Source organism: Perognathus longimembris, chromosome 9, assembly GCF_023159225.1.
Source record: "Perognathus longimembris pacificus isolate PPM17 chromosome 9, ASM2315922v1, whole genome shotgun sequence".
Taxonomy (NCBI): domain Eukaryota; kingdom Metazoa; phylum Chordata; class Mammalia; order Rodentia; family Heteromyidae; genus Perognathus; species Perognathus longimembris.
The window spans coordinates 58,964,094-58,982,718 of record NC_063169.1 but is presented as its reverse complement, the minus strand read 5'-3'; the positions used below and the strand labels follow the sequence as shown (position 1 = coordinate 58,982,718).

Genomic DNA, 18,625 nt, shown 5'->3' with positions numbered 1-18,625 from the left:
CGGCCATGCCCCGGCTGACACACTCTGAGCCCGGGTAGATGAGCACCGCCAGCTACTAAGTCCTGTGTATGGGATAAATCAAGACCTGACTTTCTATTACATATACTAAATTTAGTTTCACTGGACATAAAATCTCAAGCATAAGAAAAACATTAGCACATTGAAAGAAAAAAACAGTCAAATGTATCCAATAAAAACTAAGGAGTTTGTGGTTTTTCCCTTTCCCTTCAGATTTCGCACCTTCTAGAACAAAAATGAATGTAAGGCTCATAGCTCTGGAATCTATTTTCTATAGGATGAACAATACAGGTCATGATTATGATCTGATAACATCTTACAGGTAGAGAAATGATATTTCAACTTAGTTAAAATTAAGAGTTTGTTGTTCAAGCCACAACAAAGAAAAATTAAGCTTAAAAAGCTAAAGAACACTATAATTGATTTTGGGGGGGGGTGGGAGGTGTTTGTTGTTTTGTTTCATTTTTTATTTGGTGCTAGTACTTGGCCTTAAACTCAGCGCAGAGTGCTGCCCCTCAGCGTTTTTGCTCAAGGCTGGTACGCTACCACTTGAGTCATAGTACCACTTCCAGCTTTTTTGTTGTTAATTGGAGATAAGAGTCTCAAGGACTATCCTGGCTGGGCTGACTTGGAACTATAATCCTCAGATCTCAGCCTCCTGAGTATCTAAGATTACAGGCATGAGCCACGGGCATGCAGAGAATCCTATACTGTTGAAAATGGGTGACATGATTAAATTTGATGCAAGGAAATCATGTAGCATAACAAATTTATTTAAAAAAGAAAACAACCTCCTTAGCCAAACAGACCATATTCCAATCCACTTAGGATGTAAGATGGGGTAAGTTTTCATGTCTGCAAGGCTCATGGTTTCCATTTGTACAATGAAGATCAATATTACAGAGCTTCTCAGGGTGTTAGAAAGGTTACTGAAGATACATGAAAGCCGCTCTACAAAGAGCTGAGGCTTAGCTCATAATTATTACAGTGTAACTTACTCTGTAAACAAGGCAGACAAATGAAAAAGTCCATTTTCCCTTCTTGTTACTTCCGATCATGCACTCTTCATTTACTCCTCAAGTTTCCACTAAAACTAGCCAGAGTCTCTGTTGGATGAATGCCTACATTCAGTAGCCTGTTACAAATCTCCAAGCAGTTCTGAAAGCTGTCTAGGAATATTTTGAATTCATGCCGAAAGCTGTGGGTCCATCTGTGTATCTGCCTATTCTACTTCCCACCCATCGCCGGCTCCAACCTCACAAACACAAAATCCTAGCAACAGAGGAGGTTCAGGAGCTCTGTCCCCCCGTGCCGATCGCAGAGGCGCTGCTGTGAATATGGAAATAGAAAGGCTTAGGCCCTGCGTTGACACCACTGGGAACCGGGAGAACTTTAAGAGGTCATGATGGTGGAGCCTCAAAGGGATAAAAAGAACCAACCACAGCAACAAGAACCATCACTATCCACCTCTATGACTTTCTCTCTTCATTTCCGGACTCTATGACCATTGGCTATTCACCCCCAAACTAGAGGCCCAAAGCCATGATCCATCAGACATGGACTAGAAACTTGAAAAGTGACAGCCCAAGTAAACTATTTCTCTTATAAGTTAATCATCTCAGGCATTTAGTTATTGTGACAAAAAGCTGTCTAACCCTGCTCTGTTTCTAATGCAAAGGACGTTTCTGTAATAAATATAGCAGCAGCTCCAGAAAATAGTGCACTTTCACAGATCCATAAAGGTAATTGGAGACTGACTCCAAGGCACAAATGGAACAACTGATAGAAAAAACAAAAATGCTGTCTAAGAAAATTCTTGATGCTAATGGTAATAGGAGGTGACCTTCCTACCAGAAAAGACAGTCTCTATTTAGCCTTGATATCTAACCGATCAATGCCACACATGAGCCATTTATTAACCAAAAAGACACATGCTCTGAATATTCCAACATTTACCTTCATACCCAAGGGTATGGAATTATACAGCCCAGAATACAAGGCTATATCCACAAGCACCTGCAGAGGGCGCTACACCAGCCAGACCAAAAAACGAATTCACTATTAAGCATCTGTGTTTGGGTACTCAGAAAATCCAATTCTTTGGTATTAAAGTTTGTAAACTTTGCTACATTCATTATTATTTAGTCCTATGAATACGAAACAGAAAGATTATAAATAAGCCTTAAATTCCCAGGGTTTCCTAAGAATGTTTGCAATCAAGTGTGGCAGTACAGGCCTATAATCCTAGGTATGTGGGAGACATGGATAGGAGGATTGCAAGTCCAGGCCAGCCTCAGGCCAAAACACAATACTCTATCTGCAAAAATAGCTAAAGCAGAAGAGCTCAGCAGTAGCAAGCATAATGCCAACTTCAAACTACAGTGCCACACACATAAAAAAGAAAAAGAAGCAAAACTGTTTGGTGTAAATCAACTGAACAACTCATGGGGGGAGAGGGAAGGGGGGGGAAGGGGAGAATGAGGGAGAAGGTAACAAACAGTACAAGAAATGTATCCAATGCCTAATGTATGAAACTGTAACCTCTCTGTACATCAATTTAACAATAAAAATTTTAAAAATATAAAAAATAGATGTTTAAAGTAAACATCTGTTTAAAAAAAAGAAAAGAAAGGAAACAAATGAAAGAATTTATCATAAAAATGAGGAAAATTCTAAGGCATCATTATTACATCCTTTACCTCTTTTCATTTAACTTTTTTCATAGCTAATACTACGAAGATGTTTTTTTCTCTAGAATAGACAAGGAAATGAGTATCTATCAAATGAGTCCCTTAAATAAGATCATTCCATTTATCACATACATATAATGAGATCAAATTAATAGAATCCTCCCAGAGGTATATTTATAAAAATTAATAAAATAATGCTTCTGGGCTGGGAATGTGGCTCAAGTGGTAGAGGGCTAGCCTTGAATAAAAGTTCAGGGGCACTATCCCTAGGCTCTGAGTTCAAGGCCCAGGACTGGCAAAAAAAAAAGTCTATAATCTTTGGCTCAAATCAACATCTAGCTGGGCGTGCCAGTGTCACAGGCCTATAATCCTAGCTACTCCGGAGACTGGGAATATAGCCTAGTGGCAAGAGTGCTTGCCTCGTATACGTGAAGCCCTGGCTTTGATTCCTCAGCACCACATATATAGAAAACGGCCAGAAGTGGTGCTGTGGCTCAAGTGGCAGAGTGCTGGCCTTGAGCAAAAAGAAGCCAGGGACAGTGCTCAGGCCCTGAGTTCAAGGCCCAAAACAGGCCAAAAAAAAGAATGCTATCATTTCGCTTCCTAGAAACTTGCACAGAACGTCAACAGTCCCAAACTCTGTCTCAACTAGCTATTTTTCATTTCTCCAAAACAAAAATGTGCTAACAATTAGGCACAGCCTCACAAATAATTGGATTCGTGATATGTATATTAAGTGAACAAGTATAATTAAATGATTATATATAATAATTTACACTGCACCTCTTCTACACATTTTTTGTTGTTTCCAATCTTAAGATCTAGATTTTAAAAAGCCCATTTCCTTTCTAAGAACCTTTGCTGGCTAAGCGAATATTATCCATTAATGACCTTTCTCCACTAGGGAGAGAAACATGGGGACTGAATTAGGAGGGGGAAAAGTATGTTAAACCCCTTCAGGCTGCTGTTCCAAATTCTTCCTCTAAATATTTTGCTCCTCTTAAGATGCTTCTGACATGCTCACACAGATCCACGGGCTTGGGCGCTGCCTGGCCAGGAACTGGGCCCCCCTCTCCCCCCACCCCACCCCCAAAAAAAGGGAAGAATTCAACAAGACTGTTCAGAGGCAGGTTTGAAAACGTCACTTCACCAGCTCCAAATGTATATCAGAAATTCAGCAGAAAGCAACAAATCGCCATTTAAATCCTAAACCAGAATTGTAGCAGAGAAAAATAGGCAGTGTCTACAGCACACATGTGGTTGCACACATTCTAGGAACAGGAAAACCAGGCTAAGACTCTGTTAGGTAGAGAGAAATCATTACGATCTAACTCATAAAGCAATACAGGAAAGTCCATTTGGCCTAGGATAAGTTCCCCCAAGTGGAGCTGTTCAGAAAAAAATCACCTGGACTGTAAATTCAAACAGAAATGTCTTGTGAGGTGCTTTAAAATTTGGATTGACTGCCAGGCGTTGATAGCTCACACCTGTAATCCTACCTAATCAGGGGGCTGAGATCTGAGGGTTGTGGTTGGAAGCCAGCCAGGGAAGAAAAGTCCCCATGAGCCTCTTATCTCCATTTAACCACTCAAATACAGGAAGTAGACACCTAGGCTCTTAGTTCAAACCCCACAACTAACCAAAAAAAAAAGGTGAGGGGAGGTGTAAGACTAAGTTAATACAAATGTTAGCAAGTTTCTAGTTCTCAAAATGGTTAATAACTATACTGTTTAAAATAAAAAAGCCAGAGGACAGGGCTAGACATACATATTCAGAAATATTCTTGTGAGGAAATAGATTCTTAAAAAAAAATCAGTGTCCTTGAACAAAGTGATTCTCTGCTAGTGAATTCCCTCATTCCAAAGAAGGAGGGACGGGATTATTCCAGCTGAAAACAAATGTGACCAAGAAACCACCCTAGCCATTTGCTATTGCTGTGTTTCTTTGCCTCTTATGGCTTCTCTCTTCCGTACCCTTGAGTTTTTGCATAAAGATATGGGAAATCGTTTTTCCCACTTCTCTTTGATTATGCTTAACCATGAAAAAAGTTTTAAAAAGTTATAAGACTTGTAGGCATCTCTCATTATTTGAAACGCTCCCTCTAGAGATATGTTCTGGGAGGGGTTGGAAATAATCAAAGTCTTAGCGATCAAGCATATTATTTGTTTGGTGAATGAACAAGAACAGGTGCTCAGTTTTCTGAAGGTAGAAGTTTCCAGTCTTACAGACAATTCACTTTGAATTTTTGTTCGGGTAGTAAATATTTTTATTAAAAATCATTTGAGAAGTCACAGGATGAAATGGGGTTATAAAGAGGAGTTGAATGAGTTATAAAACTCACGTGTTACCTTTATGGGAGCTATACAAAGCCAATTTATTTTAATGATTGATGGAAGGTTTAACAAATTTGTGAAAGAAAAGTCTCTATGAAATTAGATTCTTCATGCTATCTTTATTCTTGTTAAACAAACATCTATTTTGTTCTACAAACTGTCGACATAAACCTCATGTGACTGTCTCATGTATACATGATTGTAGATGTATGAAAATTCATGCATTCAGAAAAAAAACTGACAGTAAAAAATATTCTGGTGATCTGATCCCCATTCTATAGCATTCTACTGTTCTAAGAGAAAATAACCTATAAAAGATTGCTAAGAATTCAAGTAGTATTCGTCTCTGTTTAATTGATTATTTATTATTTTCCCCAAAACTGTAAGAAATCTCTTTGGATCTCCTCATAATCCATGATACCTTCATGAGGAATCTTAACAATTCAATAATAATTATAAAAATGTCAACATGATGTTTCTCAAAAGAACTTGAAGAAATATCTCTAAGCAAATGAGAATAATTTCAGTACTCAAATTATCTCCTAGCATGTATACTACAATGCTATTATCTTCCATGGAGATAATGTAGAAAATGGATTCTCATGTCTTATTACTTCAGAATCTCTTTCCAGATTGGTGAGTGGGTGGATAGCTAGATGGACGAATGAGTAGATTGATAACTGAATGAATGGATGGTTGAGTGGGTGGGTAGATGGACAGGTGAACAGGGGAAGAGAGGTGGGTGGATGAATGAATGGCTGGGTAGAGAGATGTGTTGGTGGGTGAACAGATAAGACAGATGATGAATGAATGAATGAATGAATGAATGAATGAATAGATGGATAGGCAAATGGACAATGGATGGATAGATAGACAGGTAGATAGGTTGTTGGATAAGTGGAGGGGAGGAAGGGAGGGAGGGAGGGAGGGAGGGAGGGAGGGAGGGAGGGAGGGAGGGAGGGAGGGAGGGTGGATGTAAAGGACCTGGGCCCAAAGGCTTGCTCTGGATAAAATAAGACACTGGCCAATTTAAAATCTCTGTGGAGCATCTTTGCATTCTTCAACTACTGCTTCTCAGAAAGGCAGCACAGTGTGAGAAGGAAGGGTAGAAGGTATGCCATTCCTTTGGAAAGTGGTCAAGGGGAATGACACCTGCTGGGAGAAGAGATGGCCAGTACCCGTGGTGTCTCTCCATCTTCACATTCTGTAACCACCAGAAAGCTTGCATGGCCCCTGGGAACACAAAGTCCCAGAGAACCCCTCTAGGGCTTTCCACTTGTTCCAACACAGGTTTATTACCACAGCTAAGTTCAATTATAATTTAATTAAAAAGGCTCAACTCCACAGGGGACCAGTACAAAGGAAGCAGATAGCTCTGTTGTCATCAATAACAGAAAGTTTGCTAATTAATGAATGTGAGAACTACGCTTTAACTGTGGCTTGAAACCTGGCATAATTAAAATGTTTATATATATATATATATATATATATATATATATATATATAGAGAGAGAGAGAGAGAGAGAGAGAGTGTGTCTCCCTTTGGAGAATATAGTATTATTCAATGAACATGAATTATTCAAAATATTTTCTAGACATGCAGCATCCTTGACAAAACAAAATATAAAACTCTCTTGAGTTAGGAGGCTGAGTCCATCAGGGCCCGTGTCAGTCCCTGCTAGAGGATTCTAGTCTAACGCTCTTTACAAAAATACCTAAATCCTCTCGTTAGGATTTCATGGCCCTACAGGAACACAATTCAAGTCACATATATAGTTTTTTTTTTTAATTTCTACTAGCTGCATTAAAAAAAAAACAAGTAAAATTCATCTTTAATAAAATGAGCTACTTAAACCAATATCCCCAAACTATTATCCTTTGAGCATCACATACAGTGAGTATTTCAGAAAATAAAATCATTAATACTTTCTATTCTCTTTTTTTTTTTTTCTTTTTTGGAGGACATTTTTTCCACGTGCCTCCTGGTCAGGAACCAGGCAGCATTAAGCTCTTAGTTCATGGGGGCTGGGAGAGGTGCAGTAACATTGTTCAAGGTGCACTGTAATCATTTATTGTTTGTGTTGATGTGAAATGCCTTTATACAACCAATTAGTGATGTTTCTTTTTCTTCTCTTTTTCTTATTAAGGAGTTGTACAAAGGAGAGTTACAATTCCATAAGTCAGGTAATGAGTACAATGCTTCTTGGACAATGTCACCCCTCCTTTTTTTTCATTTTCCCCCATTTCCCCTAACTTGTTGAGTTCATTTTCTATGTAGTGTATACTGAATATCATGAGTGCATTTGTTCACTCTTCCTCCCTCCCTCCATTCTCATGACCCAATTTTGTCCCCCCAAAAAAGACCAAAAAAAAGGAACAAGTTTCCATTTCCTGGAATTTGTTTTGATAGGTAATATTTTAGATGCTCATTTTTAGTTAGTGAATAAAATAAAATAATAGAATATTGGCTGCTTTACAGAGATGGAAGCCTTCACAGCCTTCCAAGCTTCTAAGACAGGCTATCTGGACTGTGGGCCTCCTTGTTAATCGTGACTGACTGGTGCATGTCAGTACTCAGTATGACAGGATGCCTTCGCTAGAACCCTAAGAAGACAATGCCCACTTCCTTACATCCATTTTGAGGCATTTGGAACTAATATTTGATCAAAAATGAGGAGGAAATGTTGGTGGCCAATTTGACTCAGGTTATTTTGTAAGAGTTCTGCTCAAAAAAAAAATAAGACATAATAAAGGATTGGAAATACAGCTGCAGTGAAGGGGTGGTTCAAGTGGTAGGGCACTAGCTTTGAACAAAAAAAAAAAAAAAAAAAAGCCAAAGGGCTGGGAATATGGCCTAGTGGCAAGAGTGCTTGCCTTGTATCCATGAAGCCCTGGGTTCGGTTCCCCAGCACCACATATACAGAAAATGGCCAGAAGTGGCACTGGGGCTCAGGTGGCAGAGTGCTAGCCTTGAGCAAAAGAAGCCAGGGACAGTGCTCAGGCCCTGAGTCTGAGTCCAAGGCCCAGGACTGGCAAAAAAAAATCAACTACCAATAAAAAGGCCAAAAGTGAACACAAGGACCAGTACAGGCATACACATTCACACACAGATGCACGTGTGTACACACACATACACACACACACACACACAAAGCACGAAAACACGCACAAAAAGCAGGGAAAATATACTAAATCACTACCAAATGTCACCAATGCATCTCACCCACCAAGCTGCCTAGACTTTCTCAAATGTCTAATATTTTGCTCACTGTTATGAAAAACATACAGCACTGGAGGAAACCTAAGAAGTATCTTTTGTATCCTTTGTTCTCATACTTTAGTGGAACAATACTATAAAATAACTTATAAACTATGACTGTATTTCAAATGTGGTTTAGGGAATTTTTACACTTGCATACTTTGTCTGTATTTGGAGTGTTTTAATGGTGAGCCATAACAAGAGAAAAAAATAAACAAAATGGAAGAGCATAAGATCAGAAGTCATTTTAATAATTTAATTTGAAAAACTACAAGCCCACTAAAATGCCACATCTTGTCCAAGATAAATATTTATAAATAAGCAGGGGGAGAAAAAAACCCACAAAAATGGAAAGGAACATTGTGTTTCTCCTTAAACATTTGAGATAAAGATTTCTTCCCATGGACCTTATGATTAAGAACTCGGCCCACATAGCACAGAACTCTTTGCTTATTATCAGGGTTGGAAATGAAAGGTAATGAGTAAAAGAATTTAAACATTTAAGTCTCATGCTGGGGAATGCATAGCTCTTATTTCCAACTTACATAACTTTGCCAAAAGTCCCTCTGAGTTTCTAAAAACTCTTTTTATTGAAAATCTTAGTAAGAGAAGGTTAGGCAAGGGAGAGAGAGAAAATACACAGGGTGGGGAAAAAATTCAAGAAGCTTCTAATTCACGCCCCTGGCCAGCAAGTCCATGACGCTACCAGTCAGTGTGTCAGGCTTCTATTCTACTTCCAATCAGCACTACTTTTATTTACATCTATGGTGACATTCAAATTTATTTTTCTGTCATTAACTTTGCAAATTTAGTCTATATCATCAGTGGAACAGCCTCAAAGCCGATCACCATCTTTCCAGACACAAGAAAAGAGCTCACTCTTTCATGTGTTTTCCACACACCACTTTTTAAAGCATTAAAAGGTCCCTTTCTGTTTAACAACTAAAGATGAGAGGTCCAAGTCTATGTTTGCTTTTTCTGAATAAACAATCGTATAAGGCAGTAATTACATCTGGCTTCCACTTTCACTTTTTTTTTTAAGCTGATGAGTCTTAACCAATTAAACCTAATAGCAGTCTGCGTTTCCTTCACTATGAAAGTCCCCACTGATAAATCATTTATAAGGAGATAAGAATCTCAGATGGCAGCAAACGTGTGCATGGGCAACAAGACCATGTATACGAAGGGTCAGATTCTCTCTCTCTCTCTCTCCCTCTCTCTCTCTCTCTCTCTCTCTCTCTCTCTCTCTCTCTCTCCTTCCTAAAGCCTTTCTAAGACAAGTGTCCTTCTCCATTGCAGTGACGCAGTCACACACACACACACACACACACACACACACACACACACACACACACACACACACACACGCCTTGCCTCACCTCCTGTTTTCTGGGTTTACAATCGCTATCATCCTTTCCTGACTCCTAAAGACTATGTAAGATGTAAATTCACAATGCCAAATTTCTCTTGAGATTAGAAAGAAAATGATACAAAGCAGAACAACTGGATGGATAATCTTTCTTCAAAGTTGTAACAGTTTTACTTCAGGAACCTCAGAGAGAAGTGGCTACCATGCTCATCGATCTAGTGGTGGAGAAAGGGAGTGTGAATGAAAAGCACACGACGTGAAATAACACACAAACGTTGAAAGCAGGGTCCTGACAGCCAAAAGATGAAAGCAACTTATGTCCCACAACAGAAAAATAGATAAAGAAAATGTAGTAACACATGCGAGGGGATTTTATTTAGCCTTGAAAGGAAGGAAATTTTGACATCTGCTACACACAGATAAACACTGAGGTGACGTGTGGCAGCTGCAATAAAGATAACTATTGTATATTACACACATACAGCGGCACATTGATTGGTGGTTGTTAAGGGCTGGAGGGAGAGGTTAGCTGTTCAGAAGGGACACAGTTTTCATTTTGTAACTGAAAAGAAGTGTGAGAAAGATGGTGGTAATATTACATAACAGTATGAGCATACACTTAAAATGTTCACAATGATAAATGTTGTGTTGTGTATTTTACCAAAATTTGAAAATGGGAGGAAGCACATATAGTAAATATTTTTCATGTTGTAAGAAAATCATATGGCTTATACACTCCCTAACAAGAAAAGTAAAAGGAATTGTACTTGGTTCCAATTTTATCTTTTAAAATTCACATTTTCAGACAGGAAGGCTGAGATCTGTGGATCACAGCTCAAAGTCAGCCAGGATAAGAAAATCCTTGAGACCCATCTCCCATTGGCCACCAAAAAAGCTGGAAGTGGAGCTGTGGCTCAAGCGGCAGAGTGCTACCCTTGAGCAAAAAAGCTCAAGGACAAGCACCAAAAACAGGCCCTGAGTTCAATCTCCAGGATCAACACATACACACACACACACACACCACCACCACCACCACCACCACCACCACATCATATTTTCAACATGTTCTGTTTTGTGACAAGGTCTTGCTAACAGCCCAGGCCACCCTCTGAAGGGCTGGGTATGAATGGCATCAGCTTGGCTGTTCAACTATTATTCTCCTGGGATATGATTGCATGACACTTAAATTCCAGAATCATAATTGTCCCTGACTCTACACATCTTATTCAAGAGGGTAATATTACTTGCTCCATTCATTGTGGTAGACTGGGTTAATTATCAACTCAAACATGTTTCCTGTCCTTTTGGTTCACAAGATTAATCTCACTTTCTTAAGGAAAGATGCATAATTAAAAATATCTCATCATCCTCTTACAACTGGAGAGTCAATTCCTGCCAGACACAGGCAGAATGTGTAGTGCAACACCCAGGACAGCTATGATGTCACTGAGAAAAATCAACAGACGTGGCGGACGTGAAGATCTTTCCTTAGGCCCTACCACCCACTTCCCCCAGGAAGACAGCACTATCGGTTTTTATAAGCAAGTAGTAAGCCCTGAATTTCCACAGTGAAGATTATTGTAGAAATACAGTTCTTTCTTATAGATAATACCAATAAATGAAGCTTCTGCTATTTGCAACTAAATTCAAGCCTAACTCCTTTTGGCATCACTGAGGTACATCCAAAGGAAGAAATGCAGGAACATTTCTGGTGTGCAAGATGGAGTTAGGCATTCTTCCTCCATAAAGTGGACATTAACAAGACAGAGCCACTACTTGCAGGTCACATGTCCTTCACCCAGACCCAAGAACCAACTGAAAGGCAGAATCAGAATAATGTATCCCAATTGGGACGATGCATTCTAAGTATCAATTCACAATGTCTTCCCAGAGTAAAACTAACATTTATGAAATGCTTACTGTATGCTGGACACTGCAGTAATCACACTCTATACATTACCTCATTTAATCCTAACCATCTTACAAGGTTGATCTCATGCTCCTAACCATTGTCTGGACCTGTTGGCTTTATCCCTTGAATACTTTCCTTAATGGCTCAGATTTTCCTATCCATACAAAGGGTAGAAAAAGGCAATCCATCAATAAGAGTTGTGAGAATGACAATTAGCTTAACCAGAGAACAAGTAGCAAGGGCACTTGGTAAATTATTTGGGTGGGGGGTTGTTGTTGTTGTTGTTGTTTTCTTTTTTGTTTGTTTGTAGTTCATGGGGCTTGAACTCAGGGCCTGGACACTGTCCCTGAGCAATTCAGCTCAAGGCTAACACTACCACTTGAGACACTTCTGGTTTTCTGGTGGTTAATTGGAGATAAGTGTCTCATGGACTTTCCTGCCCGGGCTGGCTTTGAACCATGATCCTCATATCTCAGCCTCCTCAGTAGCTAGGATTACAAGTGAGAGCCACCAGAGCCCCACAAATTATTTTATTAATAATGATGCCCTAAGTGCCACGATTGCCTAAAGGATGTGCACTGCACACATTCCCACATTCAACTTACCACCAGAATGCCCTGAAGAATTGTTCTTAAAATGCAGATTCCTGGAATTCAGCCAAGCTTAATGAAATGGGCAGGCCCAGTCATCCAGAGATGTAAGGGAATCTGTTCTGGTGGATTTAAATACCAGCCACTATATGCTGACGGCACTGCCAACTTGGTCATTTATTTTTAACTTTTAAATCATTAGATCTGTTATCTTCTTAGGTGCTTCTTAGTGGTCTGTGGCCTACACACTTTCAAAGAGCTTACAGCTACAGGTATGCTCTGTTTTCACCGAGGCCCAAGAACATCTGAGGAGGCAGATGTTGAGAATTGCTTCCGAGGGCTCCAGCAACACTATCATGCTCTATGGGTGCCAGAATCAGGATGGCTGTCTTGAGGTGCTTACTTCCTGCTAAAGAATGGCTGTCTTACCTCTTGGTTATTGAGGAGTTCAGAGACAAAAGACTGGTGCTATAATTTTCCCCAATCAACTTCTATCATGATTATCATTATTATTTTTCTTTGATAATTTGAAAACATACTACATATCAAGATGGAGACAAACCAAACAAAATTCAAATGACCAATTTCCCTCCACCCAGAGAAAACAAGTATTAGCATATGTTTATACATCTTCTGAGATATGTCTGCCGGCTTTTTTTTACACAAAAATGGAAATAGCTGTTTACAATGAGGAAACTTTATTTAAAACACATGGTGAGCATGTTGTTATTGTAGTGCATATTCTTTAATATGGCCATTTGGGGAATTGGAGACATGGTTCAAGTGATAAAGTGCCAATCGGTGAGGCTAAGAAAGCAAGAGACCCTGAGTTCGAACTTCAGTCACACTCACACACACACACACGCACGCACACACCAACCAACCAACAACAACAATAATAATGTCATTTTAAAATAGTTCATCTCTATATAATTATCTGGAAGGTATTTATTTACTAATACCATCACCTAATTATGTTAATGCTAAATTTTATAAAAATGTCTGTAATAAACCTACTCAGATTAAAATTTTGTATCTATCCATGTATACATTTTATATTCATCTTAAATACAAATTCTTAAAAGTGCACATCGAAGAAACACCCCTTGGTGGAGGGTAGTTCACAGGAGACGGTCCCCAGCTGAAGAAGCACTTCCTGCCTCCCTAGATCCAGCTTTCTCCTCCACTGCAAGTCAGATTTCTTAAGTGGCCAGTCCTGAGTTCCTTCCCATATCACTGCTTCTCGACAACTGACTCTCAGAGCACTTAGGTGCAAAGTCCCGGCACCTGGCTGCCAGCTCACACTTCTCTTCTGAACGACAAACCCAGCCAGCACTCTTCATGCACGCTCCAGAGGCCTGGCACCAGAATCAACTAGCCAAGTGACAGCCACGCTCCTGGACTCGGAACCTGCATCAGGTGATGCTGTCTGACACTGCTGAACTTTAGGGTCACTTGTTGTATAGCAATAGATTATGAATACAGAGTTGCTGCCAAGTTATGGAATCATTCATTTTTGTAACAAGCAATAAATATATACACTATATGGCTGTTGGGGATATGTACTTTGCCATGATGACTATGTAACTAAAGGACCAAAATCTACCCAAACTTGCCCTGACCTCTGGTCTCTCACCCCAGTTTCTTCCCTAAAGCTGAGGGAGGTGCTTTCTCAGAACCTCGCCTGATCCAACAGAAAGCATCAAGTGAATGCAACTGCCATGAATTAGGGAAGATTAACTCCTGTCACTAGAAAAGAGAGTAAAGGTGGAATCCAGGCTTAATTCCCAGAGACTCTGGCTTTGCCGTTCACCTATTCTTCTGAGGGCTTTGGTCTGAGAGGCCTCATCTACATAAAATTATCACCTCCTCCCATAACCAGTCAGCACCGCCCCAGGGAAGCCCTGAGCCCTTACTCCTTCCTGTGGCTTCAGATGCTCTTTGAACTTGAACCAGCTGGTCTTTCTAGAGACTCATATTTTGTGGGGTTCTTCTGTATATGTACACTTAATTTGGAAGGGCTTTAGAGAGTAGGAAGAAAGGTCCTTTGTCCTTGCAGATCAAGCTACTTCCTTGTAATTTCCAGTGACATACAGCACAAAGTCATTTCAACCTTAACACAGCAAATGCTGAGGTCTTCTCTCAAGTCTCTAATAGCAAGTGCCCTAGCTACTCTTTCCACCTGCAACTGGCCACTTCTTCAGGAACCCTTCACATCCGTGCCCTGTAGGACCAAAACCTAAAACCTGGATTGCTTAACGGAGCTCTCCTCAGCTCTACCATCATCCCTCCTTGTAAACTACTCCGTGCTTCCATCCCAACAACAGTAACCTTCTGACACTGTCTTCTAAATCTGATCAACTCTGTAAATAGCAGTCAGCTGGACAATGACCAAATTACCATGGTGTTCACTTCTTCACCCAGCCTTATCTGGAGACAACTCCCTCTCTCTTCTCATTGGGCTCCAGTCCTTGGCTTTTATGTTACCCAGACACACCCAGCCCTTTGCTGCCCTGGGAAACTTGCTTAAGCTACTCTAAGCAGAGTAGCATACTACCTTACTATTACTCTATTCTCAACCTGATTGGCCAGTCCAATAGATATTTTAGGTTTAATATTAAATGTCTTTCCTTACAGCAAGTTTGTGGAATCTTTCAGTTGCTTAAAGCATCCTGTTTTCTCTCCTCTTGCAGCCCAATATTTATCTCAATTTTTATATATTGAGATAAATATTTCTATTTATATAAATATCTATATAGCATACACATATATAATATATATTATGCTTATATGTATTGGTATTTATATAGTTATATTTAATAAATATATACTGATTTAGATTAGTCAGTGAAAGTGAAAGACAATATTGACTTTTATCCCAGTAGTCTATGCAGCGTCCACCATAGATCGGCAGTTTAAAAAATTAATGAATGAGTTTACTTATTTGTAGGTGTGATATGGGGAGGGGGGCATGCGCACATGTGTGGCGTTTGTGTCAGTTCAGCACCGTGCACTCTTGCTTGACTTCACTCAAGGCTGGCACTCGACCCCTTGCACTATAGATCCACCTATGGGGTTTTGCTGGTTAATTGGAAAGACTGGCAGAGTTCAAACCAGGCTCCTCAGATCTCAGCCTCCTGAGCAGCTAGAATGGCAGGTATGAGCCCTGCATGAGTTTATTTAATCTATTCAGTAAGTGTAAATAAACTATGTACTCAATTTAGTAATTTAATTTGACATAAACTATGTCATGATTTAATCTAAGCCCTACCTCCTACACATCTGTAAAAAGAACGTATGTGTTACAATCATTGCCTTTCAAATTTCTGCAAATGTGTTAAACCATGAACATAGTGATGCTGACCCACTAACTGCCTTTCTTATTTCATCTTTCTCACTTGTGTAAAGATTCTTTTAGTATTGACAAAGATCCAAGTCTGACTTCTAGAAACCTTCGAAAGAAGAAAAGCCGGTATAAAATAGTCCCCTCGAGGCAGACAAGCAAAGCAATTCTACAGCTCATTAGAAAACTAAATTGACCCCTGATGGATCTAAACAGGAACATTTCATTCTAGCATTTGGAGTTTTGATGAATTATAATTGACCTTTCCAAAGGTCAGTGTTTGTGAACTCAGGGAGAATCATGACTCTAAGCAAATGGCCTGGTGATTGCTTAAGAGACCCACACAGTCTTGGGAAGGCCACCCAAGCCCAGCCCCTCACTACCTGCTGAGAGGAGCTGCCCTTAGGGTACATTGTGAGGCTCTGCCCAGAGCCCCACACAGGCAGCAGTCCACATAGCCAGAACAGCGTGAGGAAGCAGGAAAGAAGCTGGGCACAGTACTGACAATAGCAAGACCCAGAAACCAGCCATGTCTCTGTCTCCTACCCATCCACATTCACCCAGCAGCCTTGTCAGCCCAGCACCAAGACTGAACGCCAGGATCGCAAACGTTAATGCGCGGCTACTGAGTCATGCCAGGCTTGGCTACGTGGTGCACACTGCAAACTTACAGCATCTTATGAAGTACATGGTGGTGGGACAAGCTAATGCAAGTCCACCCATGACATATGCGTAGTACAGTATGCTAGCTCCAGAGGGAAAGCTTGCAGAAAACATACATGAGCCAGGACTTTAGTTACTCATGACGGCAGGTGAGGCATACAGTTTCCTAACCTGAACCTCAGAGTTTAAAATTAACATGATGTATACGTGATTCATTTTTTTAAACCAAATTGTAAAGCCAGACCATCTGTTCGGTAAATGTGCCATTAAAAGTGAAATTCTACAGGGGCTGGGGATATAGCCTAGTGGCAAGAGTGCCTGCCTCGGATACAGGAGGCCCTAGGTTCGATTCCCCAGCACCACATATACAGAAAATGGTCAGAAGTGGCGCTGTGGCTCAGGTGGCAGAGTGCTAGCCTTGAGCAAAGAGAAGCCAGGGACAGTGCTCAGGCCCTGAGTCCAAGGCCCAGGACTGGCCAAAAAAAAAAAAAAAAGTGAAATTCTACAAAAAGAACTTAACCACAGCCACTTATAGTTGTACACATCATTCTTCCACGTAGAAGTTACCAGCATCTACTAAATCCATTTTCTTCTCAACAGTGGAAAGTAAGTACAAAGTCAAAGTAAGTGGTAGAAATATTTAAAACACAATAATCATTCTAGAAAAAAAGAAAATCAGACCAGTGATGGGAAAACAATAAGAGACAAATGTCACATCTTTTCTCTGATATGTAGAAGTTACATACTTCTAAATTGTACACATATATGAAAACATGCATAGGGTCATAAGCATATACACACAGAGAAACTGACAAAAGTATGGTATATTTGAGGGAGAATATCAAGAGTGTAACTCCTCTGAACAACTAGTGAACAGTTTAACAAAATAAATACCAGAAAGCTAAAATACATTGGGGAGAATCTTGGGGGTGGGGGACACAAATGGAGAGTAGAAGGGTAGGCGAATACAGTCATTATTACATTCAATGTCCACATGTGAAAATGAAATCATGTAACCTGAGGGTACAGGAGGGGTTGGGAAATGCGGGGAGAAAGATGGAAAGAGTGACATTGGTCAAGATTCATTGTACTTACAAACTGATTTATTCAGTTGACACCCCCTTGTACGACTACTTAAGGATAAATTCTATAAAAAAATTAACCAACCTATAAATTAATTCACATCTAAGTAAATAAAATGTTGGTAATCAATCTCACGTTAAACCCACTACAGTTTATCATGCAGCTGCTACCATAGGTGGCAATTTACACAAGCACTGAGCAGGATAGAGGTGTCCCTAGCAGCCACCAGACAGAGAGGAAGAGCTAGGAAACAGGTAACAGCATTTCCGGTCTTTCAGAAGAAGGGGTGGCTCCAACCAGCAAGCCAGGCCCAACGGTTCACCTAGAAGACTGAACTGCACTCAGCAGGCTGGGTCCCTCACTGACAGGAAGGAGTCACAGTCATGACTTTCTCAGAAGCCACAGTGGAATATCCAGAACCCGTTGCCAGGCAAAACGTCAGAAAGTGGAGGTATGCAGTAATCAAAGATAAGTCAAACAAGGTCAGATAGCAAAACAAAGAGACTGCCAACAAACAAAAAAATAAAAAATGACCATGACGCCTAGCTATCCGGAAACTGTGAACTGATTTTGTATTGATAATAATGAAATCAGAACACCCTTGAAGCTTGAGGAAGGAAACCCAGAAAGTTACAGCCCAGCTTCATTGTAGATCTGTCACAGACAGCTTGGGTGTATTTCCCTTGCCATAAACAAACATTGTAACATGTTTATACATTTAATTTGTTAAAGTTTGTACAACTCACAGAATTAACACTTAACCCTCAAACCATGAAATGTCCCCCTAGGCTCATCTGACAATTAAGGATCCCAGTGTTGAAGATGTTTTGACACTTTTAACTAATATGGTGGAAACGCTGTTCTAATAAATAAGTGACAAGAAAGCAGTCAAGTGTGGTGATGTTAGCACACTATGTAGCTACTGCCCCAGTTAACACCATCCCTGCCTCGCTATGACATGCTTGGAGAGCACCAGTAAACCATCAAGACTGAGGATTTCCCCATGACTCCCTACCCTTGCTCTCCATCACAGCATTGTGTCCAACCACATAAATCAAACCCAAGAGAGAAAAAAGAAAAATCTATACATGGCATAAGACACGCCAAGAAGTACTTTATCCCATAGTTGAGTAAGAATATACAACGTAAGCAAATGGAGGAAAACACAGACAAGAATTTCAAGGCTTTCCACCCAGGACACGTTCACAAACGCAGGCCTTTGAAGATCTTGGCAAACATGACATTGCTAGCATTTGTGTGATCTGAAGGAAGAAACTGGAACTCACAGCACCATATTAGATAAAGAGCCAGGTGCTGGTGGCTCACACCTAGAATGTAGCCTTCTCTGTATTTATTATTATACCC

At 40.2% G+C, this 18,625-nt stretch overlaps 1 protein-coding gene across 9 annotated transcripts in view; it reads right to left on the bottom strand.

Annotated features, from left to right (window-relative positions):
• The window catches only part of Utrn (utrophin), a 431,942-nt gene that overhangs the window by 337,554 nt on the left and 75,763 nt on the right, over positions 1-18,625 (bottom strand). The window lies entirely within an intron of this gene.